Raw genomic sequence first — 24,860 nt, 5'->3', positions numbered from 1 at the left:
AAGAACTATGAGGAACAGTTTGCATGCCAACAATGGACTGAGCAGCAGACAGAGATGTCACCTGGTCACCACTCTACCTACCACGCACTGTATCTCTATTTAAATCATGTAAATCTTTTATAAATCTCCACCAATACATAGACATAAAAGGTAAAGGTAAAGGTTTCCCCTTGACGTTACATCCAGTCATGCCTGACTCCAGGGGGTGGCACTCATCTCTGTTTCCTAGCCAAGGGAGCCAGCGTTTGTCCGCAGAGAGTCTCCATGATCATGTGGCTGGCATGACTAAACACCAAAGTGCACAGAATGCTGTTACCTTCCCATCGAAGTGGCACCTTTTTATCTACTTGCATTTGCATGCTTTTGAACTGCAAGGTTGGCAGGAGCTGGGATGGAGCAATGGGAACTCACCCCGTTGTGCAAATTCGAACTGGCGACCTTTCGATCAACCAGTCCAGCAGCTCAGCGGTTTAAACCACTGTGCCACCTGCAGTCCCTAACATAGACATGAACGTATGCAAATTGGTGACCTGTTTCAGTGAAGCATTTATTTGCTTTTGATAAGTGGCAACCATGAGCAGAACATCTAAAATTGAACTGAATAATAGTTCTGCCTTAGTGGAATGCATTTCCACTTGCATAATGGGGTCACCCATTTTTGCCACTCTTTCCTACCCACATAGTCCCTCAACATCTGAGAATGTGCAACTGAGCTGGAAAATATTATAACCATTTCAGGATATGGCATTTATGGTAGCTAAGAGATGAATACTGGGTTGTGCAAGGCAAAGGCACTAATTGATAAATCCCTGGATCATGAGTACTCAGACTTTTTGGATTAGTAGGCACATTAGTAGGCACATTTGGAATGTTGAAGGAGTGTTCAAATGTGGTTGCCACGGGTAGGTGTGAGGAGAGCATGACTGTCAAAACACACCCCTTTCTAGAAAGGAACAGGATTAGAATAAAAGAAAAGTATTGTCCTGAAATCTAAAGAAAACACAGTGCTCAGAAAAACAGAATCATCCTTTCAAAGCCATATTTTACTGCTCTAATATGCATTCCATTGAATGGAAGTCAAAGCAAGTCTGAGTCTCAAAGGCTAAATCACATTTAACCTCTCAATTGACAACAAATAATCCATTTCACAAAAGGCAAATATTGATGCTCAGAGAAATACAGACACAGCAGGCAAAACCAACATTAAAGTGTATGTGAATGCTCACATAGAGCAACACACAACCTGCAAAAGCAAACGAGTAACACATACACAAAGCACATCTCCTCCTCCCAGCTCGATTCATATACATATATTTTCTAGACAGATAGGTGGGTTTGAAACCAGCACTCCAGTGACTCACTATTTTCTTCACCCCCAAGAATCCCACAGGGGTCACGGAGACATTATTTGAAACTATTGTGGTGTTGGGGGCAGGCACCTCACTCTATAGCATCCCAGTTAAAAATATATTCAAAATAAAATAAAAATCAGGAGGATCAGGGATCCTGGAAAGCACCAAGAGATGTGACCATGAGCATACTTGTGCCCATGGGTTCTGTATTGGAAACCCCAGGCTCAGGGTATTTTTTCCCATAGTTTGAAGGAAGATATATTTGCATGGTTTAATTTAGTAAATGAGGCATCATTTCAAGCTCTAAGCATAATAATGTCTCATTTGCAAGAAGCAGATTCATAAATTCATGCTGTTAAAAAATGTTTTCTATCAGAAATGACCCAGTCTCCTATGGTTTTCATTCAGACTGTAGTTGTAAACAGCAGGAGGGACTTTGCCCGTAACAAATATACCCTTATCATTAGAGAAATTCCTTTTAATACTTGAGAACCAATAGAGAAATCCTGAAAACATTTTCATCTCAAGCAAAACACACACAGCTGTACATTTCTGACTCCCATATTTCCAATTTTTGCAGTGAAGTGTATCACATTTTTATGCTACACAAGTTCCACATAATGAACAAGGCTGAATAATAAGTGGGCATAGAAAAGCAAACATCAATACCTCTTCGACAGGTTTTCATTATTCTGAATAAGCAGACATATTGTTAGCAACCAGTGCTAGCAATGATACATGTTTACTCAGAAGTAAATCTCACTGAATTTAGCCATGCTTATTGCCTAGCAAGTCCACAGGATTCCCACTGAAGGATCACTTGTAGGAGTGAGGCCCAGTGAACACAATAGGGATTACTTCTCGGTTACTATGCACAGGACTAGCTTATATGCCTGCAATCTGAAACACTCTTGCTATGGAATAAGATAGCAATTGAAAAATCATGCATTTTTGCTTTTATCCACATTCAGCTTTTAAAAAAAAAAAATACAATCTTAAGTTGTTTATACTCCAATTAATAAAGGCATTTGTGAGCACCAAGTTCTGGTTTAAAAAAAAAAAAAGCGGTGGGGGAGAACAGAATGAAATTTCACACATTTGCCCTGGACAAATTCAATAAGTATCTGTATTACCAGCATGGATTCTGGAAAGCACCATGTTGTTAATTCCTGATATAGAACCAGTTAGAAAAATAGGTGGTGGCCCTAATTCAGTGCCAGAATCACAGTTGAATACACAGGGAATCAAACTTAAGAAATAAGCTCTCAGAACCCTGGGACTGGAAGGAAGAATACATTAAATTTGCTTTTTACCACATTACAATTATTTTCAATCTCAATTTCTCTTATGTGTGAAGAAAAATAGCAATTTTGATAAATTCTTATCAGCCATCCCTAGAAATGCTATGGAGGAGTGAAACCTATAAAACATGACTGGGTAAGCATGCATGGGGCTGCCCTGTAGGACTTCAAACATGAAGGGTGTTGGGAAATGATTCCGCTTGACTGCATACCAGCAGCATTTTTTTATAATGCCCATGCATTTGAAAAGCACTGTAAGAGAGAGAATTCTCTAAACCCATAAAAGTAACTATCCACAACTGAAATCTCGTAATGGAATCACAGAATTAGAGGATGGATTAGAGAGCTTGAAATGCCATTTTAAAAGACAAACTAGTCCAGGACGCAAAATTAATTATACATACACCATCTGACAAATATTCAAGCTGAAAACATTAAACAGTGGGAATCTTACTATTTCTCTCAGGAACTAGTTCAGTTTACAAAATAGTTGTTCTTAACTTCTTCACTTCTTCTACTTATCAGAATGTGCCTGTTCTGTGAGAGGTCAAAGTTTTATTTTGTCCCTCCTGCATATCATATTTCCAATCCCATACTTGCAGCCAAACACATATGTGAGAAGGATTTATATGCTTGAATAACTTATATTCTTCCCGCTGATCCATGTACCATGAGGAAGATGCAACTCAGATGGCAGTTTTCTTCAGCAGCCCTAATTTCACACTGTCTGCAGAAATCATGTGGTAGAGAGCAAGAGAGAAGGAGTGAATGGGAGGGAGTGGAAGGGAAAGGGAGGGGTAAAGTGAGTGAGCAAACGCAACACCTTCCCATACTGGTTGAAGCTCTGCCCACATTTGGTTCATTTATTTCTGGCTTCTGACCCAGCTTTATGACTTGCATGTGTTCCCCAACAGATTATTCCGGGGGGAATGCAGTCCCCAAGGGGACGGGGGGATCCTACTGCTTGTGTACAGCCAGATAAGTAATTCTAGAAGAGTACATACATTTTGTTTCTGTTCACAAGGCACGCAGACATGTCCTGTATGTGATCCCAAAGGGCAACAGGAACACTTTTTTGTTTTGTTTTTGTTCTTCTGGAGAAATATTTGCAATTGCCAAGTCTGCATTTCTGTTCAAAAACTGCATATTTTTCAAATTGCATATTTTCCTGGGAGGAAATGAGAACTTTTGAAAAGATGCACATAAATGTAGACTTTTTTTTAAATTAAGAAAAAAAAATTCAAAATTTTTAAAAAGCAAGCTGAAAGAAGCTTTAGTGTGCTTTTCAGAGAATTTAAGTGAGCTCAAAAATTGCTACTTTGCCCATCCCAACAGGAGACACACAGTGTCATTCCACATGTACCACTTGACAAAATGAAGCTTCCTGGGCTATGCCATCTGGCTAGGAAATAAAAATACTAGTCAGCAAAGGGGATGAGCAGTACTGGTGGAGCAGCACATTAAGCAAGCCAGTGGAGCCCAGGTCATTCGCACTCTGGTTGCTGGCAGAGCATGTCCCAAACAGGCATTAATAACAAGGCAGCGATGAGGTGCCAGAGGCGTCATGTAGCCAAGTGGATTGCATCATTTCAGGTAGCAGACAGGGCTTGTTTGTGATCGTTTCTGAGCAGCAGAGAATGACTTTTACCCATAATTTCTGCATAATTGTTTTTGTTTAAAACTTTCATTGTGTTTTGTTTGTATGTTATATAGGGGAAGATAACACAAACAAGTGTGATCTTTCCCATGTGCAGTCAGAAGTCATACTTCTGTTACGAGCGATATTTGTTGCGTGGGCTGCTACCAGCTAATTCTGTTGCATGAGCAAAAGCAGGTTTTACAGGCTGACATAATAGAATCAGCTGGTAAAATTCTGGACTGTATCACTTCACGTGTGTAAAAGAGTTTCATATTTCTGGATGCTTCTCCTTAGACTAAACTCCATGCATGTAGTAAATGAGAAAGATGATTTAGCTTAGCCGTTTCCAGATTTTCTGTCTCATTACGTGAGGGACCTATTTTCATGGCAGGATAGGATTCAAAATTATGAATCACGACAGCAGTCTGCTATTATCCTGTTCCACCTTCTTTCCCGCATTCTGGGGGGCAGGGTGAGAGTTTGAAGTAGAGGAGGTTGCCTGTGGCCTTGAAATGTTCTCAGCAGCTGAGGATGGTGGCTCCAAATGTCAATCCCAAGCTTCAGTCTCAACTTTAAAGGATTTCTCCATGGTGAGGAACCTGTTTGAGGGATAGGGTCAATACATATGGATTTTCCGTGGCCTCTTGTAGTACAATAGCTAGTAGTACAATGATACAAAGACAGAAGCTCGCCTCCTGTAATACAAGGGATCAAAGACTTAATGACACTTTCAGTATTTGAGCAGATGGCACACGTACACATGCCACTCTAGAATGGGCTATGCACATGTATGTGCCAAGAGAAGGAAAGGGGGTGGTGCCAGTCTAGATGGTTGGGCTGCCTTTGTTGAAGCTTATGTGCAGTTTACAATAAGAGAGACAGCAAAGCATGATGTTGGACTGGGACACAACAGATCTGGGTTCTAGTCCCTGTCCAGCCATGGAGCTCACCTTGCGCCAGTCACATATTCCCAGGCCAGCCTATCTCACAGAGATGTTGTGAGGGTAAAATGGAGCTATATAAACCATCTTTGGTTCCTCACAAGAAGAAAAAAGGTGGAATATAAATACAATGTAATAATGATTGTTTTATCTCTATTTATATCATAGCACATCATGCATGGACAAGTGTGCTGTCTATTTATATTATAGACATAGGCTATAACATATAAGATCACAGAATAGTGGAGTTGGAAGGGGTCTATAAGGACATCAAGCCCAACTGCTTGCTCAATGTGGGACCCCACATTAAAGCATCTCTGACAGATGGCTGCCCAGCTGCCTCTTGAATGCATCCTGTATGGGGATGCATCCTGTAACTTGAATGCATCCTGTAACTTAAGCCCATCATTCCATGTCCTGTACCCTGGGATGGTTGAGAAAAGATCCTGGCTTTCCTTTGTGTGGCATCCTTTCAAGTATTTGAAAAGTGCTATCATATGCCTGTATGTAATTTTTATACTATGCATAATGCCATTTTTAAAAGCTATTGTATGTATGTATGTATTTTCAATTTATATCCTGCCTTTTTCCTCAAAGGGCTCAACCACTACACCACACTGTAAATTTCCCAGAGAGTTTGGTTATTGGCCAGTATAGAAATGAAAACTATGAAATGATATAAGAAAAGTATTCTATTTGAAGGGCTGTCCAGTCAAATTTGGTTTGGTCAATAATACTGTGAGGAAATAAACGGGCTCATCCATTTTCCTGGGGTATCCAACGGAGCAGGGCCACACACAGGTTGGGAATCTGCTTGGGCAGAACAATGCATGGGACTCCAATGGCCAGGATGCATGGGTGGGCACACAGCTGTGCAGAATTGTCAGCCGGTACAGCTGGCTTGGGTGGAGTGGTGCATGGAAGGAAGACATAAAGGGGAAGCAGAGGAAGCAAGAGGGGATGGGGAGGGAGGAGAGGGACTGAAGGAGAGACAAGCAAGTGGATTGTAACAGGCGGGCTCTGCAGACAGCCAGACGGGAGCAGCGACCAAGACAGCTCCTCATCACGATGGCGCTCTTTGCCATAGATACGAGAAGGAGGAAGGGCCAGGACAGGTGAGGGCTTTGGCACTTCAGGCAGCACAGCCATGAAAGAAGTTGTAAAACTGCAATAAAGAGGCCTGGTGAGTCAACTGGGTTCCTTCCATGTCTTACAATGGAAGTCAGAAATAGTAATAATCATACAGATGGAAGAAGAACATGCACATCACCAATTTTAGAACCAGGAAGCTGACTGCACAAGTACACAGGTCACAGGGTCACAATCTTCCCCATCATGGTGAGATGTACTACTTTTTTATACAAGGTAAAATAATCATTTCATAAATTTGCATCTATCTTTATAAATTAGCATGTGCACATTTTTTATAAATCCATATCCTCCTTTTTCTCTTTTCAGTGATACATTTCCTTCTGTTGGATGTGTAACTTGGCACCTGAACCTGACTTAAAGCGCAGAGTAGCTTTTAGTGAAATTCCATACTTCGTTAAAATAGTAGAATTTTTAAAACAAGAAAAGTGATATGGTCTTATAATTAATGTAACTCTAATCAATGTTATCAATATGGGTTTAATTTGTGCATTAATGCATGGTGATCCGAACTGTTTCTCCATAGATAATGTCTATCTTGCTTAAATGCAATCATGGGGCTCAAGTGTGTTAGAGAGAAGAACAAAATGGATCTTTTTGCTCTTTCAGGAGGATAGGCTTCCAGTTTTGAGAGCTCCCTTATGTTATCAATAGGAAAAACAGGGTCTGGATGTGCATATGTATAAAATGAATCCTTTAAGAAAGTTTTTGTCTGTGGCAAAACACCTGTCAGTCTACCCTGCCTGTATTGACTGGGCATGAAAACTTTGCTTTCATGTCAAGGTTTCACTTTTTCCCTGATGTTTGGCTCTTAAGAATGTTGAGACATTAAATATATAATCTGATGCATGTTTAAAATGAAGGTGTCCTACAAAACTACTGGCATGCTCCATCCAGCTGTTGCACTCTAAGAAAGTTCTGTTGAAACCGTAAAGGGCTATGCAAAGAAATAAGATCATGAATGGGGAAGAATACATGCAAATGTATAGTTTGCATTTTAATGTGAATGTCACATCACATATGTGAATGTAAACAGAAATGTTGATGTTTTCATTTTCTCAAATATTGTGATCCAGTGCTCCAATAAAAAGCTACAAAATACAAAAATGCATAAACTGGGAAAAGTACACACACAAGAACATATACTGCTTAAAGTGATTTATATAATGAGTGGGGAAAGATGGGTTTTGTGAAACTTCTTCTGTCCAAACAGGCATAGGATTTTATGGCTTTATATTGGGGCAAAGTGCTTAGAATGAGGATGCTTGAAGAACACACATGCGTATGACAGGAGAAATTTGTATAAAAATTTATCATGACTTCAAAGTAGATTTTTTTAAAAAAAAAAGAACACTGATTTGGGAAATGGATGAAACAAACTTACCAGTGGAACTAATTCATAGCACTCTGAATTCAGAGGATTATAGGCATCCAATAGGGAAAGGCTGCCTCCACACTTCTGCCCTGCAAAATCGACATAAATCTTTTGCCTCAGCATGGGAGAAGGAGAGGCTAAAGTGCCTCCAGGACTGAATAATTAAGATACCTCAGCTAGGATAGAACCGTCTCAAAACTGTACTACTCTGCTGCCTGTCACCCTTTCCTGCCCTCACCCTCCAGATTCTTATGATCTCAAAGCTGTGCTTGGTGTGGTTATTTCCATGCTGTCTGTGAGGACAAAGGAAGAGCACTGCACTCGGTGTGTGTTTTTGAAGTCAGAGCTGGGACTCTGACTTCTCCTATAGCTATCTAAACTCTATTTATCAGCCATCAGATTATATCCTTAAGGTAATTTTTAAAAAGAAAGGAAAGGAAACTGAGTAAAATGGAATTTGATACATTTGTCCATTCCCATCTATAACAGAGCATGCTAATAAGAAATATATATAATGGAATTTTCATCCAAGATGACTAAAAGGCTTTGCTCAGGACTTGTTTGATAGTATGTATGTATTTATATTTACATCATGCTTTACTAAACAAGTTCTCTAGGCATTTTATATTGTATCTTCAATTTAAATGTAACAATAATGTAATAAAATACACCTAAACTTTATAGCAGCAGTTCACAAATGCCATCACAATAAAAGAAAAATACAGATCACAGGAGTTTAAAAAAAAAAGTTGCAGGAGCTCTAACCATCACCAAGAACAAGCCAGGAAGCATAAGAAAGTCCCAGCCCAGTGTTAAAAGACAACATGCCAAGGCCTCCACCATGGGGGCCACAGAGGCCTTGAACACCATTCCATTGTAGAAAGACCAGGTATAAAGCAAATCATTAGATGCATATGCTCTTCTCTCTTTCGTAGCCACCCTCTGAAAATCAGATCGAGGGAGCACTTGAAGGAGTCTCCATAGATGGTACTAAGGCATAAATAACAGAAGGAGAAAACTCAAGCACCCAGGCCTTGTCATATATGGACAGAAGCCTAGTGGTTATAGAGCTCAATGGAATATGTGGGGAAAGGTGCCTCAGAATAAGAAACACAGATGGCATCAGAGAAGGTTTGGTTGTTGGATGAGGGATTTAGATTTTCAGGCTGGACTTGTGATTCATTAACCTATAAATGGATCCGAACTCTTTTTCTTTTCTTTCTGTTGGGGACCCTCGATAGGATGGGATATGCCTAGGGAGGGAGCTTTTTGACATGAGTTTGGACATCTGCAGCATTCCAGTAACTACTAGTGCTATATGAGAAGATGTACAAAAGCCTCATGGGACACATAATTAGTGTATCCACAATATGGTCATTAAAGCGATAGTATCAATATTTTATTTCTTTATTTATTTTTCAGTTTATATCCTGCCTTTTTCCTACAAAGGGCTCAAGGCAGCTTACATCATTCTCCTCTTCCATCTTATCCCCACAACAACAACCCTGTGAGGTAGGTTGGGCTGAGTGTCTGTGACTGGCCCAAAGTCACCCAGTTGGCTCCATGGCTGAGCGGGTACTAGAACCCAGATCATCTGAGTCCCAGTCCCATGCTCTTAACCACTGCACCAGACAGGCTCTCCAATATAGAGAGAATACACTGACAGTATTGGAAACCTTGAAAAGTTAACTAGACCTTCTCCTGTGCCCCTGAAACTATGCCTTCAGTAAGTCAGCAAACTAGTAAACTGAAGAATCAACATCAAATTACATGCATAAAATGTAACTTTTAACTTAAGCAGCTGTTCCTTAAATCATGCATATTTTCTTTTGATTATGTAAATATTCTGCTAATTACAGCTGAAGTCTTCAGTGCTCCTGGGAATATTTTACACAGAAGCCAAATACTCCATTAGCCGTTTCCTAAACCATTTTGAGTGTTAAAGAACAAAGGTTACAGGTAGGAAAGTATCTCCTATGGGTACTTTAACTGAAATGTTACAATTAAAAGGCAGTATTCAGATGCATAAAGAAATCAAAGCTGCAACACTTTCAAGCTCATTGAGTTGCAGCAAGAAATACTGCAGCTCCCAGACTAACAGCTCAGGATAACTTCAAAATATTGTGAAGCTGCAGTCACCAAGAAGCTAACACCTGACCTGAATTCTTTCTTCTCTATACAACACGATTACTGTTGGTGAGTTTGACAATTAATCTGTTTTGACTTCCTTCTTTAATGACTGTCTTTCTAGAACTAGCCCTTGCCTATTCAAATGCTGTGCCCTCTTCATCTATTTGTTCCTCCTTTCTCTTTTTCCCTTTCCTCCTTTCCCTTTCTCTTCTTTTCCTCCTTCCCTCCCTTCCACCATGCCTTTTTCTTCTGTTGCCAGTATTTCCCTCTACAGCTCTCCCTCCAGCTCTCCATGCTCTTTACAGTCTTCCTCTCCTGGAATGTTACTGCCAGATTTGTTGGCCCAAAGATATGACTTGGTAAAAAGCACATTCCTACTTTCTTATAAATTGCCACACATATTCCCCTGAAATATTTCAGGTTTCTTACTAAGGTAAAATGCTAGGCTCTGTGCAATTTTTAGAAATGTGTCCTCTCTTAGAGATCTCAAAATGTCAAGGGTTTTCTTGAAGAAAAAAAATCCTGCAGATATCATTCTAGAATTCAGTAGCTTGATGCCCCAGGAAGGACAGCTATCCTTACAAATGTAATCCATTCTCCCAAAGGGATAGGGAAGGGAATGCATTTTCTCATGTGTGTGTGTGCGCGCATGCTTGTGTACCATGAAACCTGCACTTATATTTCTGATAAGCAGAATTAAGCATTTTAAGGGAATACATAGTCCACAACTATCATCAATTTCTGAGTAAGAGGAAAAATAGTTATACACATTTTAAAAAATGCCATGATTTTCAATAAGAAATAGAAAGTCTCATGCTTCCAAAATTTCCAGCTGCATGACTTCTTTTTTCTGTATCAAGTAGAAGCACATGGATCTGAAGCAATTGGAGCCAAATCAGGGCATAAGGAAGGAAGGAAAGGATGGGCAGATGGATGGAGAGAAGAAGGAAGGGCGGTCGGATGGATGGAAGGCAAACAGACCAGGCCAGATTCGAATCCATGGGTGTGTTAAAGCTGACATCACTTTATATCTCTAGTATACTGGATGAACTTTCTAAGAACAAAGGGGTGAGATGCTGCCTGTGGCAGAAGCAGGGCCAAGAACCATCAACAGCAACAGTGGTGGCACCTACATAAACAGACTCACAACTGAGGCACTGCCTATTTGGTGCCTGTTCAGTGCTGTTGGGGTATCGGGATTATGGTGGACAGAAGGGATAAGATTTTTATTGTTATATCCTATTGTTTTGATGTTATTTATATGCTATTGTTTTATGCTATTGTATATTACTTTCTTGTTAACTGCCATTATGTAAACTGTCCAGAGAGCCCTGTGGGCTATGGAAGCAGTATAGAAACAAAACAACAACAACAACGACACAGTGTTTATAACTATAGATAATAAATTGGTTTGTGCTAATTTGTTTTTCAGTTCAGGACTTGCCATTCATCTCAGTGAGACTCAAAATTTTAGTGACTGGCTTTACTGACCGGACTGATCTTCCTTTCAATCTTGACCATGGTTAAGGGATATCTATTCAGTTGGAGTGACAGAAGTTGACACTTTAAGAAGTTGCTGACTGGGTGCTGTTTCACTGATTTTAAAGCAAATCATATACAGTATACCCCTGTGACATCTCAGTTTCAGTCTTTCACGAGTCCAAGCTGATCTCCTTATGAGTAAGCTGGCACCTCACTGTGTGACAGCTTACTCGCAAGATCGTTTCCTCCGAGATTGGACTCGCTCAGAGAAAATGATCGCTGTGCCCCCTGCCCCTGCCTTGTCATGCACACATGCCCGCCCCTGGCCCGGCCCGGCCTGCGCCTCCCTCCCACACTGCCTTGGTGGCTGGTGCCCATTGGCGGCACCAAATTTGCGGTTTTTCAGAATTCACAGGTGCTTTAGGAATGTAACCCCCACGAATTTTGGGGGACTCCTGTACATGAATTTTCAATGAGCAGACAGATCAACAGAATGATTTAGAGATGGATAAGCCATGATATTCTGGAACATGACTCTTAGTCTGGAGTTTTGTTGTTGATGCGAAAACTGCAACCATCAAAAGCCCTCAGAATATATGCACTGACACAGCCAGGTATCATAGAAGGCCTCAGAATGTAGCATAGTACTATCTTCTCGAGGGGCAGCACAATCCAGACTTTGGTTTCATTTGGAAAAGAGATGATTCTTGAATTATATCATTTTTGTAATACACTGGTTGCTTTATTCATAATTTAAAAGTAGGTTACAAACAGAAGCTAGCACCTTGTACAGTGACTAGCCATCAGATCTACTTCCCCACATAGAGGGTCTTTTCTCTGCTGCCCCCCCCCCCACCTCTGGAATCAGTTTCCATTAGAAGTTCATCATGTCCCTTCTTTGCTGGTCTTTAGGAAAGCTCTGCAGACCTGCTGGTTTTCCCTGGCCTTGCACTAATTTGTGGTTGAAGGTTTTATTGGTTCAACCTGTTTTCATCCTGTTTTATAGTATTTTATGTATGATGTGGGTAAAAGAGGAAAGTGCAAAAGTTGGCTTGAAACTCAACCTTAAGAAAACTATGATCACGTCATCTGGTCCTATAACTTCCTGGCAAATAGATGGGGAAGAAATGAAAGTAGTGACAGATTTTATTTTCTTGGGCTCCAAGATCACCGCAGATGGTGACTGCAGCCAAGAAATTAAAAGACACTTGCTCCTGGGGAGGAAAGCTATGGCAAATCTAGTCAGCATATTAAAAAGCAGAGATCACACTGCCAACAAAAGTTTGTATACTTAAGGCTATGGTCTTCCCAATTGCAATGTATGACTGTGAAAGTTGGACCATAAGGAAAGCTGAATGCCAAAGGATTGAGGCCCTTGAACTGTGGTGCTGGAGAAGATCCCTGAGAGTCCCTTGGACTGCAAGGAGATCAAACCAGTCAGTCTTAGAGGAGATCAACCCTGACTGCTATTTAGAAGACCACCTAATGAATATACTGAAGATGAAACTCCAATACTCCCTGGAGAAGACCCTGATGCTGGAACGATTGTCGGCAAAAGGTGAAGGGGATGGCAGAGGATGAGATGGCTAGATGGAGTCACTGAAGCAGTTGGTGTAAGCTTAAGTGGATGCCAAGGGATGGTGGACGACAGGAGATACTGGAAGAATGTTGCCCATGGGGTTGTGATGGGTTGGACACGACTTCATGACTAACATTAGTTTATTTATTGCATATTTATATACTTGTTTAAAACTTGAGAGGCTTCTACCTTTGAAGGCAGCCTAAAATTTAAAATTTATTTTAAATGAATAGGTACAAACATGGATATTCAGAGAAGATGCTTTTGACTGTCTATTCTTTCTTTCTCTTGCTCAATTACAAAATTGTCCCCCCCCCCACACACACACACAGTCATGACACTGACCCAGAGTAGCACAGGTTGGACAGGGAGGAAGCAATTTGGTCAGGAAAACCAGTCATGCAAATGGTAGATGGGATGAGCTTGAACCAGCCAACCAACCACTAACCTTGAACCAGCAGAGAGTAGCCTGATTTCAGCAACCAACCCTCTTCACACTAGTAGCCTCACATGTAGCAATGGGTGCATGAGTCACATTTGCTAGACTTTATCTCATGCCCAATTCTTATTGGTATTTGCAACCATTGCCTTCTTTGAATGAATGGGAAACTTGTTCAGCAAATAAATGGGGCATTTGTACAACTTTACCAATAGGCTTGCAGATCTCTGCAAATTTATACAAATTACCTGAGTTCAATACATTTCCTCCATATAATAAAGAGGGGCTTATTCAGTCTATCAAGGAAACTTGAGCAAATTAGGAAATTTGCACAAACTGAACCAGGATCAGAGACAAGAGAAATGTAAGGTTGTCCCCCACCCCCACCCCTGCCCAGCCCTTGGCACTTTGCTTATATTTTTGGTAAAAATATGTGCTTGTGCTCATATCTTCACATTTTTGTGAGAAAAACACTGACGTTTTCATACCTTACTATTTACACTCCCCAGAGGTTGTTTCCAAGTACAGGAAACATGCAAGGTAAAAGCTGACTGAGTGGTGATGGAATACCAGGCTCCAAGCCAAAGGACCGCTCTTTTAAGGCGCTATAGTTCAGCATCTGAAGAGCAGTATTCTTTGCTGAATGGAATAAAACCTCTCAGCTGAGCAACAGAGAAATGGCCTAAATACATATGATGCTCCATGTATCATTGCAGATCATATCAGGGTTTTTATTAATTAGTCTCTCTGTGTGTGATTTTTAGTAGGACCACAGTGCACTGTTAAGGCTAAGGCTAGTATACAAGGAGTGAAGACCCTGCTCTCCTCAACATTAATTGTTGAGAAAAGATCTCACTGGTAAATGAAAGCTTTTTCCCTGGCTCTAACACTAACTACAGTGTGTGTGTGCTGGAGGTGGGGGTGGGGGTGGGGGGAGGTGTTCAGGAAGAGGGAAGGGTAAAGCTTCATATCAGTATGTTGCAGTCATGATAAAAATTTATCTTGCCACTTGTTATAAAATAAGCGTAAAAATGAAGCAGTACACTTTGGCATCAAGTTGGGAGTCCAGATCATATTAGAGCGGCACATTTTCCACCGGGAGCTTCCTAAGATCCTGCTATTTTAACCTGATCATCAGTTACCATCAGGTACCCATTGTACCCTGTGGCTTCCAGCATACAGTCAGGAAAGACACATACAGACATCACCTTATACCACCCTCCTCTGCTTAACCAAGTGGATTGAGACATGTCACCTTCCCCAGATTCTGCTGACATTCTAGAGAGTTTCTGTAAATTAAAGAGACACACACTGACCCTGTTCAGCCAGCAAACAAATTAAATCCTTATGTCAAATTCCAAACTTTGTTCAGGCATTTATTTAAGGGGAAACCATAGTGAAAAACTTAATCACAGTAAGGAGACAACAAACTCAAACAATGCTATGCATAATTTCTCAAAAAGATACCACATCACTTTCACAGAGGTGTTTAATATTCAGATTTGGGCTGAATTATCATATGCTAAACATCTGATTTTTTTTAAAATGTAGGTATACTATTCTTGGACACAAATACTATTAAAGTGGAAGACACTGTTCATGGCATACTCAAGAGGGTAGCTGATGAATGTAAAGGGGAACAAGGGTTTCCTACCTTTAACAATTGTGGGCTCAAGAAAATAACAATAGGTGTGGCTTTTCTTTTCAAAATGCATGAACATCAACAGGTGGATCAGATGTAAATACTTTGGACAGAAGTGCTATGCATTGCCAAGCTCTATATTTTATCCTGGGGTCTGCTAGAGTGACACCAGCAAAGTTTACTCTCTGATCTGCTTCACCAGAGTGGTACAGCACCATATAGTTTCACTCTAAAGCCAATTAAGGGTGAGGACAGTGTTTTTTGCTGTTCAGGACAGCTTTTCCCCACCTTAGGTTTCCAGATGTTGCTGAATTACAGTTTTCATTATCCAGAGCCAACATGACTAATGCATATGAACGATGTGAGCTGTAGGCCAGAAGATCTGGCAAGCCTAGGTGAGGCAAGGGTGTTGTAGAAAACAGTGGCATCAGTTGCTGATGAAAAGGCATGCTAGTGTTTATTTATTTATTTATCTATCTATCTATCTATCTATCTATTTAATTGATTTGTTTGGAGTTCATGCTCAGCATTGTGCAAAAGGTATAAGCTGGGGGTGGGGTGGGGAGTGAATGGGAACAGTATCTGGCTTGTTTCCACAAGAACTTCGTAATGTCAATCTTAGGTGCAACTAGGAAAAGTGATTCTTCCACATGCTTGAGACATTCAGTAGACTATCTTCCCTGTCAGAAGGGAGCTGCTATTCCCTAAGCCCAGCAACATCCTGGGAGTCTATTAAAGGGCTTTGGCTGACACAGCCAGTGGAGGAAGTCATGATTCAACAGCAGATCATTCACTTTGCAATGCAGATACTCCCCATTTCAATCCCTGGCATCTTCAGGTAGGGCTACAAACACCTGACCTTGGAGGCAGACCTTGGTTGGCAGTACTGAGCTAGGGGGACCAATGCTTCAACTCAGTGTAAGTCAACTTACTATGTTCCTCTCTATGCTACTGTGTGATTAAAGAACAGCACTAGTGCATCACACCATTACAGCCAAGAACTGAGATGCAGCAGTGGCATCTAACCCACAAATAAACTCATCCCTACCTTTGGTGGTATGGAGCTGACATTTCATTTGCTCCATTCTTGGACAGAGGAAATGCTTCATTCAAAGGAGAAGGCTTTCTCTTTCCAATAAAGAGAAGCAAGCAGCATGAGCAAGTAGGCTGTGCTTCCTGTGCCACTATCGGCGGGATAGCTCCCTAATGTACTCCGAGCAAAGGCTGCTCTGTGATCATCATGCATTATGCTTCCCTTTGCTCTTATTCAACCCACACACCACTGATTGTTGCTCAGTTCACATTGACAGCCTATTTCGGTGTTCTGTGCAGTTTTAATGCATAGGAAACAAAAATCTGCAGCATAGAGTTTTTTCTTTTATTTTTATAAAAGTGATGGTCTCATATACACTTAAAAAGTTGATATATAGACAAGCCATAGCAGCTTCTCTTAGTTTCCAGATTCTCCTGGGTTTTGAGCACCCAGACTTTGATTTTGCCAGTGTGTTTCTAGGTTTTAGCTAGGTTTGGGCTTGTCATTATGTATTGTGGCTTTAGTAATGATGGATGAAAAAATTGTTTCAGTTTGGGTATGTTAAGAATTTACCACTGTCTAGAAAGTTCACCACAACTGGAAAGGGAGGGTGGGAGGGAAGGAGGGAAGGTGGAAGGGAGAATTAAAATAGAGAAATTAGTAAGAACGTGAAACTCACAAATGGTCCCAGGGCTTTGATTGCTTATGTCTGAAAATTCTGCAGTTTAATCCCTATGTATTCAACCATGTTAGTGCTTTATTAGGATTACCATTCTTTTAAAAAACTGAAAGGCAGTCATATATATCATGGTTGTAATTGTGAGCCACCCAGAGGTGCTGGGCACAACTGGGAGGCATATAAATGTTTTAAATAAATAAATAATGGTAATTTCCATGTTGGCAAGTGGTGTAAGTATAGAATTTGGTCTGTCCAAATGGCTGAAAAAATTAGTTTGTTTTGTATAAGGATTTACCAAAATTCACAAAATTCATAAACAGGAGGAAAAGAACTAGTTTTTTTAAAGAATCAATACAGGAGGAAGCAAAGCTCCTATTATTCAGTAAGGATCTTCATTTACTCTGCCTGACTGGCACTGTATTTGACCTTTGCTTTCCCTGTCCATATGCTGCATTATTTTATTTCTACAAGCAATTATTTCAGGCTAGATATTGAAAGTTAACTCTCTGTCAAAGCAATACAACAGTGGAACCAGCCACCTAGAGAGGTGGTGGGCTCTCCCATACTAGAAACATTCAAAAAGAAACTGGACAGCCATCTGAGTAAAATGGTAAAATGGTGTCCTGCAACAGCAGGAGGTTGGACCTGGTGGCCTTCACAGCCCCTTCCAATTCTTCCAATTCTATGATTTTATGATCTTTTGCAAGCAAAATGAATGGGATTCCCTATCCTGCTTCACAAGCCACTGCTGCTGCTTAGAAGCTCTGACTTATGAGAAGGGAGTCCTAACATAACATACTATATGGAGGATGCACATGCATACACTCCCATGTCAGATACTACTTTCAGACACCTATAACTCTCTCTCTCTCTCTTTCGTTCGTTCATTCTTTCGTTCAAACATTTGTATGCCGTCCTTCACTATCACATCTCAGGACAGCTTACAAGATTAAAACCAATAACCATAAAAGCAATCAATAAACAATACAATAAAATTACCCTAAGCCAATACAAATAAATCAAATCAAAACAAAAGTGACTGTGAACCACTAAAAATGCTAATTTTTAAAATAACGATTAAATAAAAAGCTTTTAACCTGGTACTGAAAAGAATATAGCAACCTTTTGTAGTTTGCTTAGATAGGCTCTGTTATCTGAAATTTTGGGTGGCTATTAGGCTAGAAATATGCTCCATCACCCATCACAGTGCAATTTAACCTAACACAAATATCAGATCAAGAACTCACTAATGCTTACTTTCCAATAGAATTGGTGTGGCAGGGAATGGGCGTCATTCTAGCATTGAGGAGTGGGGCAAGACAGAGGGGGTGAGGCTATGGAGCAGCAGTGCCATCTTCCCAAAAATCATCTCCTTTCCTTGTGATGAAGTTGGTCTTTTGGGAGGGGAGTGCACACTTTCTTCACTTGCTTAGGTGCAGCTATGACCAGAGTTCATTCACAAATTACAACCCTGCACACATCAAAAAGACACAGATAGGCAGACTGCCTGAAAGTGTAAGATATCACCCATCAGGGCTGATATAAGTATGGCTCCCTCTGCATTGCCTCTGGAATACAATTGCTACCTCATTCCAGCTAATGGTTTCTAGCATGCGCGCGCGCACGCACACACACACACACACACACACACGATCAGCACGCCTTTTCAAGTTTAAACTAAACATTAGTCTACCTGTACTGACACAGCCACTGCATATGCATGGCTAAGCCAAACCCATGTTTTGTAAATCTTTTCGTGCAATTCAACTGCCTGTTCCAAAGATATGCACCTAGGTGAAAAAAGAACACTGTACACACTGCCACACTCCTTTTCTTTACAAAGTTAATACAAAGAGACAGTTCCCTGGCTAAAAAGGGCAATGACAGCCAAGGTGCAGTCTCCTGCTATGAAATGTCTGTTTAAATAAAGTACCATTGTTGGTTGGTTGGTTGTTGTTGGTTTTTTTTAACTTGGATGCTGGACTCTTTGTTTCATTAGCTAAAAGATTAACTTGTAAAATGAAAAGAAAAAAAAGTTTGGGAGATGAATGCTGGAGGCAATCTGACAGCATACTGAATGAACTGATTTGGCAAAGCTATGAGAGGACTTTTGCTTCTGACAAAACAATGAGTGAAATCTGCTGACACATCATGGGAAAGGAAACTGCTTTTGGTTCTCCCCAGTGCTTCTCCTGGTTAATTTGGAGAGATGCTGCTGCTATTCTCTGGAGAAGTCGCATTAACTGTTCTTACCTGGCAGTATGGCTTGCTGATCATGATACTTGATAATGAGGGGAGGAGAGTCAGTATCCAGAGGAACTTGTAGGAGAGAAGGATGTTTTAAACTAGGCAGTTGCCTTGGTGACAAAAGAACCTCAGGCACTGTTCTGCAAGTAGCAGCACTTCGTAGGCATGCACCAGTACTTGCTAGAACAAGCACATGCTAAAACAAGCCAGCCAGACAGAAGCTCCTTCCTGGCTCTTGCTCCTGTGCTTGCTTTCTTCCTACATTCTGAAACTGTACACAGTTCCAGCTATCAAATGTGGGTGTCATCATAACCTCTCCTGCATACCTGCCTCCAGGCTATGGGTAATGTATGGCAAAATGCTGTCAGTGGGCACGCCTACTCCTCTCCCTTCACAATTGTCCACTTGAACTGTGTTAGCTTCTGGGCCCATGTCCAATTAACATGAATGCAGTAAAAGCAGGTGAGCGAGCCTGCCTAGGCAGAAGCTGCTCCTTCTGCTCACACCGATCACTCCCTTGTGCTTTTCCTCTGAGTCAGAGGGCATAAGCAAATGGCAACGGCAAGACGATCAGTGCTAACTCCAAGACTTCCTGGGGTCAGTGGTGGGCCCTCTGCTAAGGTCTTGGCCTAGACAGGTGCCCAGCAGTGCTGACCTGTGATGTCAAGCCCTGTTCTTCCACAAATGTGCTCTATTGACTTAGGGAGCAATTAATTAATGAAGCCAGTTCTGAAACATTGCAGAATTTTTGTTTGTGTCTTTAGCCAACAAGCATCCAGACATCTTCATCTCTCTGATTTTCTCAGCTCCGTGTCTTAGGGTCAAGCCATCCATTTCATAGGGGCAGGGCCTGCACTTGCTACCAAGTGCACATTTGACAGGGTTCCACAGCTGATCTCAGCTTTCTGACAAGTGATTGCCGGAGGCATTCTGGCAAGGATACAGAATAAAGCAAGATGGCAAGGCTATTGGAGGGATTTGCTTTTAATTCCTGAGAGGATGATTGTGCTAATGAAAAAGACAAACTCTGCTGACACACAAAGGGATGGAAATCCTCTTAAATATCACATTATAATTAAGAGTCAACTAATAAAAGAGACAGAATGAAACATTTTTTGTTTCTCTTTCCTGATAGGTTTGCCAGTCAATCTTTCCTTCCTCACAATTTAACACAGGAAAATTCTAAAGTTAATTTCAGAACTTGTGCACATACATTAAGTGGCAACATTTGTTTCTTTCCATTCTTTCCGCATTCCATATACTCTGAAGATGTCATTGATGAAATGACATACATCAAAGAAGAAAAGAGGATTAGCAGTCAAATACACAAGCAGTTGTACACAAAAGTTAAGAATTCCTTTTTGCCCTATGCTTTATATTCTTTTAATACCATCCACCTTGGTGTACATCAGATTCCCTGCCTGAGCTGATGGACAGAATCTTAAGCCTGGTGCTGTGATCCCCCAGACATTTGGTTTTGTGGGGCTACATTTCAGCTTCCATGCCGAGGCTACTTTGCCTGGGACAGCTCCAGACGTCATGGCTGCCATGCCAACCATGGGGCTGTTTCAGCATATTACTGGTCCTACACAGAGTTACACTCTGGACCTGGTTTTCTCTCATGGGCAGGAAGAAGGTGAGCTAGAAGTTTGCAGGCAGGGGGTGGGTAACCCCTTCATCATGGTCAGATCACTTCCTGGTGGGATTTAGACTTGTGACTGCTCTTCCTACCTGTAAGAGTGGGGGACCTATTAGTGCCCCCTCCCTACTTACAGAGCCCACATGGCCCTTTGGTATTCTGGGAAGCTGCAGGTGATGAAGTGAGTGGGAAGATAGCTAAAGTGCAGATGGAGGAAAACCTTCTCTAAATCTGACCAAACACAGCTTAGAGTCCATTATCAGGTGAAGGTGGCAAAGAAACTTTTCTTCTCTGCCAGCACTGTGTCCTCGGAATGCCATCCAGTGGGGTGGTACTGGGTGGTTCTGGGCCTTCTCCACCCTGGCACACTCTCTGCCTATATGAACCAATTTATCAGTTTCACTTACTCTCACATTTGATATTTAGAGCTATGTCCAGCTATGCACTACTATGTATACATATAAATTCATGTATGTACATTAAAAACAAAAACACTAAAAACATTTGATTTCTCTGAGTCAAAATGAAGATGGTAGTTCCAATATCAGTGGTGCATCCACTCTGGAATTTAATCTCATCTTTAAAGAAGCCACCCATAAGGTTGAACCTATTGTGGGATAAGGTACATCACCATGTGTAGTTCCCTTTTATTCAAGTTATTATGAGAGTTGTAAACTTTTGTGCATTCTTTGAAGGAAAAAAACCTAATGAAAATTTCACCCATCTCCACTTTACATACTGAAAATCCTTAGCATCTCCAGTTAAAAGGAGTAGGGAGCAGGCGAAAGCAGAGATTGCTTTTTGGACTCAGAGTCTGGGAAACTTCTGCCATTCAGACTTCCCAACTTAGTTTTCTCTAGAAAACTTAGTTTTGGCTGCACTCCTCATCTTTTGCAATCATTGGCCATGCTGGCTGGGACTGATGGGAATTGCACAGCAAAGCATCTGGAGAGCACCAAGTTGAGAGAGACTGGAGTAGACAATATTTAAGTAGGATAAAATGATCTGGCCTGGAATCAGGCAGCGACGAACTTCTGTCAGTTAAGGATCCTTTGTGGTGACGCCCTACTCCAGGGGCTGAGAACCTCTTTTATTTCCAAGACTACATATCCCTTTGGGGATGTTTTTGGAAGCCACATTTCACTGATAGGCATGCCTGAAAGCAAATGGGGGATGCACAAAACATGATGAGGCAAAAAACATAAAACACACAAGCAAATATTACATTGAAGCTCTTAGTAACAAAGCCTTAGGTGAGATTTTTCAGCTTTTTAGAATAAGAGGTGGAGTAACTGTACAACCGGGAGCAGAGCACTTTACAATGGGAGCTGAAGGAAAGGGATATGGAAAGAGAAAGGGGGAATAGCTGTATGTGGAAGCCCCAGATGGCAAGATTATGAACCCAAATAGACCAGTTTTTGGCTCCTAGGCCTGAGGTTCTGAACTCCAGCAGAAGGCATTCTAGGTGATTGCATTACAGCTGAACAATTAATGTCTATGTGCTATGTGCTGTCTAAGTATCTGGAGCACTATAGAAAGCCTGTAACAGCCATTAGCTCAGTTGCCAGCTTGTCAAAGAGGGGCAGAATAGATTTTACAATTCTGAATAAGCAAGAGAATCCCTCATTTATAAATTATCTATTCTAACTGAGGAATTTCAAAGTGGCCATCCTATTATTTTCCTCCCTCTCCCCTTTTCTTTTTAAACCCAGCTACATTGTTTACTTCTGCACTGAGTACTTTGAAAACAACATTTAAAAAAGCATTGACTTTATATTAATTCATTTTTATATAATAGATTTTACTTCCTTGCAGCCAACCCCGGCTGATTTCCACAATTGAGCATCACTGTTTTGTGTCTGAAGATTAAATAGTGCAGCTTCTTCTGGACCATTAACTAGAAAGAAAGAGAGTGTGTTTTCAGATTGCTGCCATTATGTGTGTCTCATAATGCTATGTCCTATAGAAGATGCCAATCCATTTCAAAGGAAAGTGTGTGTGGGTGCATGGAAAAGGATACAGGAGTATTATGTCAAGAGTTTAAAGCAAGAACAAAGGATAATTGACTTTCTTTCTTCCCACATTTTTTAACTTATTACACAATTTCAAACAAAACAAAAACAAAGAAAAAATGAAAGATGTGCTTTAGTGAAATATGTGAATTGATGTATTTTTGGATATAGCAATTCCAAACATGAAGAGAGAGAGAGCACACAGCCTTATAAGAACTCTATATAATGCAGCAAAATTAGATGAAATAACTATCTACAGGTAGTATCTATGCACCATCTGTTCAAATGCTATACAGTGTTGTAATGTCTTGAACCCACTGCATTATAAGAAGTGAGTATGTATCCTTCCAATATGGTAGCATCAGTCTTTTCACTGTCTTATGGGTGTGGAGAATCCATTTGCAATGGCCATGCATTAACTTCTGGGAAGCAAGTCATTTATTAAACGAGCATCTATATCAGTACATATTATGGAGAGCTCCAATACAAAATATACCTGTACAACTATCTCCCCCCACAATGAGGCAGCTACTGCACATTGCCGAAGCATGTGATTAAAAGCAGCATTATCTGGGTTACATTTCCAACAGTTAGCCAGATAAGACAACTTCTTAAAGAGTCATTGCAGTATCCATAGACATAAAACTTTTTTTTCTGAATTAGATGCAATCTGAGATCCACCTGTGCTTCAGATGCAGACTCCAGAATGGGAAGCCACTGGTCAGGGAAAAATCTAGTTCTCTATTCCATCCCAACTCAACAACTTATATATCCTGTTTACTCACCAAAAGTAAGAATGCACTGATGCACAGATTCAGTGTTTCCAGTACTGAATGCTGAAGATGATGCTATAAAAGCAGCTAGGCCACAGCTGTAGTTTAACACATTCTGGAAAGGCAAGTATTGCTATTCCACAGTAACTGGCAAAATATAAGTGGCATACAAAATAAAGAGCAAAGATCTCATAAAACACCCACTAGTTTATCCTTGGTAAAAATGGCCTAATCCATGTTCATCAAAACTATTTATTTAAAAACATTTCCCAGTAACATCAATGTAGGATGAGAAAAGGGATCAATGAAATGATATTCCACTAATGTCTAACACCTATAACTGTAGAAGGAATCCTATCCATTCTAATTTACCTAGCACTTAATGTCATGCATTTAGAAAAAGATGATAACGAAGCTGAATAAGGTGAACAATCTGATCTAAAGGAACTTAACCAAAACTTAGTTCTAATCAAAACATTAAGCCTGATGGTATAAAACAAGCTCTGGAAACCAACCCACCTGCTTTAATTATATCTAAAACCCAAGAAACCTCATTAATCAATTTATTCCAATTACATGATCATCTGAGTTATGTCCCTGGGAATAAGTATTCCCAAATGAGCAGTAAGATCTGGGCATCTCTGAAAATCAAAAGACTAAGACAGTATGAAATAGTATTTCCACTCAGCATCAGTTTAGATTTTGACCAATTAAGTGAACAGCCAGGCAAATTATTAAAAGTACATTATTATCAAATGTATCAAAGCCAGAACAGATGGCTGTAGTTCTGCAATAAACAATAAAAGATCAGCAGCAAGGGGAGTACTCTTACATGCTATACTAGCATGCATAAAACCGTGAATGGTGCTACCTGAACACAGCCCTGCTTCCACAGATGCATGGAATTAGCACATTTCTCAGTGTTCACCTCCTGTACTAGGTGTGGCTGTGCATGTGTGGTGTTCCTTGCCTCCCATTTTCACATGCCTGTACATAATCTTGCTGTGAAAGAGATGTTGATTTTTTCTGCTACTTTTGCCAAGAGGGGGAGAATTCTGCATACTTTTCTCACTGGGGGAGAATCTTGTGCTTACCTGTTCAAGTGCAGGAGGTTGCCAACAGGGTCTTCTTCAAAACATATGCAGAAAACAAAACTTGAGCATCACCCAGTGGTCTACTGCAGCATCACAGGTCTCTTTGCACAATGGCATAGAAACGTAGAAACATAGAAAACAGAGCGAGTCAGAAGGGACCTCCTGGGCCATCTAGTCTGACCTCTGGCACCAGCCGGCTCCATTCACGACATGCCCACCATGTGCACGTCCAGCCTATCCTTGAACACCCACACCAATGGGGCCTCAACCACCTCCCGGGGAAGCCCATTCCACACTCTCGGGGTCCTGACTGTCAGGAAGTGCTTCCTGGCATCCAAATGGAACCTTGGCTCC

General features: G+C 40.9%; 1 protein-coding gene across 3 annotated transcripts in view; it reads right to left on the bottom strand.

Moving 5' to 3' along the window:
• The window catches only part of CDH8 (cadherin 8), a 299,609-nt gene that overhangs the window by 252,868 nt on the left and 21,881 nt on the right, over window positions 1-24,860 (bottom strand). The window lies entirely within an intron of this gene.

The sequence above is a fragment of the Varanus komodoensis genome, unplaced genomic scaffold, assembly GCF_004798865.1.
Source record: "Varanus komodoensis strain SLA01 unplaced genomic scaffold, ASM479886v1 scaffold27, whole genome shotgun sequence".
Lineage (NCBI taxonomy): Eukaryota > Metazoa > Chordata > Lepidosauria > Squamata > Varanidae > Varanus > Varanus komodoensis.
Note: the sequence above shows the minus strand (reverse complement) of the source record. Positions and strands in the feature narration are given on the sequence as shown.